The sequence below is a fragment of the Triticum dicoccoides genome, chromosome 7A (genome assembly GCF_002162155.2).
Source record: "Triticum dicoccoides isolate Atlit2015 ecotype Zavitan chromosome 7A, WEW_v2.0, whole genome shotgun sequence".
Taxonomy (NCBI): Eukaryota; Viridiplantae; Streptophyta; class Magnoliopsida; order Poales; family Poaceae; genus Triticum; species Triticum dicoccoides.
The window spans coordinates 23,649,884-23,652,933 of record NC_041392.1 but is presented as its reverse complement, the minus strand read 5'-3'; the positions used below and the strand labels follow the sequence as shown (position 1 = coordinate 23,652,933).

General features: G+C 58.7%; 1 pseudogene; it reads right to left on the bottom strand.

Moving 5' to 3' along the window:
• Window positions 1-740, bottom strand: part of LOC119332912 — a 7,318-nt pseudogene extending 6,578 nt beyond the window's left edge.
• Window positions 741-3,050: the final 2,310 nt, after the last annotated feature.

Here is a 3,050-nt window from a genome sequence, read left to right as displayed (position 1 = left end):
ATACATGCGCATAGACTAGACCGGAACTCCCCAAATGTAGGCGTCGGTAACCTCTTCATCATGACATCGGCAAACTGCTGAGCGGTGGGAACATGAAGAACGCGGGCGCGCCCAAGAGCCACCTGCTCTTGCATGAAGTGAATATCGAGCTCAATGTGCTTCCTGCGACGATGATGAACGGGGTTGGCGGAGAGGTAGACCGCAGAGACATTGTCACAGTAGACAATGGTGGCCTTCGGGACATCAAGAAGCAACTCCTAGAGAAGCTGTCGAAGCCACGAGCACTCGGCGACGGCATTGGCAACAGCATGATACTCAGCCTCGGCACTGGAGTGGGATACCGTGGGTTGTCGTTTAGACGACCACGATATGAGCGAGGGCTACAGGTAGACGCAAATAGCCTGAAGTCGAGCGGCGTGTGTCCGGGCAGGCAGCCCAATCGGCGTCACTGTAGGCGACCAGGTCAGTCGAGGGCGAGGCCGTCAACGTAAGACCCAGAGCCGTGGTGCCGCGGATGTACCGAAGAATCCGCTTCACCAGATTCCAGTGAGTGTCGCGAGGGGCGTGCATGTGGAGACACACCTGCTGGACGGCTGCAGGTCTGGCCGAGTGAGTGTCAAGTATTGGAGAGCGCCGACGATGGAGCGGTAGAACGCTGCATCTGGCGCGGGTGAGCCGTCGAGCGCAGAGACCTTGGCCTTCGTGTCGATAGGCGTGGGGACAGGCTTGTAGTTAAGCATGCCTGCCCGCTCTAGAAGGTCCTGTGCATACTGCTGCTAGTGAAGAAAGAACCCATCGGCGCGTCGTACCACCTCAATGCCGAGGAAGTAGTGCAACGAGCCGAGGTCCTTAATGGCGAACTCAGCGCTGAGGCGAGCAGTATGATGGCGAAGGAGCTCGGGCGAGGAAGCCGTCAGGATGATGTCGTCGACATATAGGAGCAGGTAAGCGGTCGCCGGAGCCTGGTGGTAGACAAACAGCGAGGCGTCGGAGCGAGTAGCTCGGAACCCGAGCTGCTGCAGAAAACCGGCGATCCGCCGGTACCAGGCGCGAGGGGCTTGCTTCAACCCGTACAAAGAGCGGGAGAGTAGGCACACATGGTCAGGCTGAGCCGCGTCGACGAAGTCGGTCGACTGCTGACAGAAAACCTGCTCCGAGAGATGGCCATGCAAGAACGACCACGCGAATCGTGCCTGGTTTGACAACCGGGGCGAATGTGTCGGTGAAGTCGACTCCAGCGCGCTGCCGAAACCCGCGGACCACCCACCGAGCCTTATAGCGCTCGAGAGACCCGTCAGGGCGAGTCTTATGCCGGAAGACCCACTTGCCAGAGATGACATTGGCATGGGGTGGCCTCGGGACAAGCTGCCAGGTGCGGTTGCGCACCAGCGCGTCGAACTCCTCCTGCATCGCCGCGAGCCAATGCAGATCGCGATGTGCAGCTCGAGCGGACGACGGGAGAGGTGACGACGGGAGAGCGGACGACGGGAGAGGTACTCATACGCAGAATAACGCGTGTTGGGCTGGTGAATACCGGCGCGAGCACGAGTGACCATGCGGGTGTCCGGGGTGGTCGGCGGGGTCGGCGGCGCAGCTGATGAGGCGAACGAGGCCGGCGACGAGGCAGGCAAAGAAGCCGTCGAGGAGCCAGGGTCAGGCGCAGGGGATGTGCTCGCTGACCGGGCTAGGGACTCAACGGGAGTTGGGGGCAGCGTGGCCGCCGGCAAGGAGGCAGCCGGGCCGGCGGAAGCCGTCGAGGAGCCCAGGTCAGGCACATGGGATGCGCTCGCTGACCGGGCTACGGACTCAACGGGAGTCGGAGGTGCCGTGGCCGCCGGCAGGGGGGCGGGTCCGACATCGCGGACCCAGAGCGAGGCCCAGGCGCGGCGGGGGAGCCGAAGCCAGGGGAGGCCCACGCGCTGCAGGGGGCCTGAAGCCGGGAGGGGCCCCAAGCGCAAGTGAGCGGCCTCCCCTAGGGGCACCGATAGGCACGGGTGACGATGGCGAGTCGGCCGGTGGCGGTACCTGGTGAAAGGGAAAAGACCTCTCGTCAAAGTAAACGGGTCGTGAAGTGAAAACTCGGTGGGAAACCGGATCATAGCAACGATAACCTTTGGTGTTTGGTGGGTATCCGAGAAAGATGCATGCCACAGAGCGAGGTGCGAGTTTATGAGGAGTAGTGGAGGCGATGCTAGGATAATAGAGACACCCAAAAACACAAAGATCATCATAGGAAGGTGGGCTACCAAAGAGGAGATGATGTGGTGCAAAGTTCCCACGAGCACGACTCGAACGAATGTTGATGAGGAGAGAGGCGGTGGAGAGAGCGTCCGGCCAAAACCGGGGCGGGACATTAGCGTGGAAGAGAAGAGTGCGCACACAATCATTTAGGGTGCGAAGGATCCGTTCAGCGCGACCATTTTGTTGTGAGGTATACAGGCAGATGAGACGAAAAATCGTGTCGTGTGTGGCAAGGAGAGTGCGAACCCCGACGTTGTCGAACTAATTCCCCTTGTCAGTCTGCAAGGCATGAATGGGACGCCCAAACTGTGTAGCGACATAGGAGTAAAATGTAGTGAGAACGGAGAGTGCATCGGATTTTCTCCGCAACAAGAAGGTCCACACTTAGTGCGAAAAATCATCAAGTATGACAATATAGTATAAAAAATCTGTATTACTGGCAACAGGAGATGTCAACAAATCACTATGAATCAACTCAAATGGATACGACGCCACTGATGAGGACGCGCTAAACGGAAGATGGACGTGCTTGCCGAGACGACAAGCATGACAAGTGTGATCATCGATTTTATTACACGTGAATGAAAAAGTCCTAAGAATATGACGAAGGGTGGCTGGGTTCGGATGTCCCAGCCGAGCATGCCAAAGGTCCACCGTGGCGGAGAGAGCGACCGAAGCGGATGTGGAAGCGGCGGTGGAGTTCACCGGGTAGAGGTCGTCCGGGCTGTCACATCGATGGAGCACGGGTACGGGCATCCTTGACAGAAAAACCCTCTTCGTCAAATTCAACAGTTATACGATTTTCACGT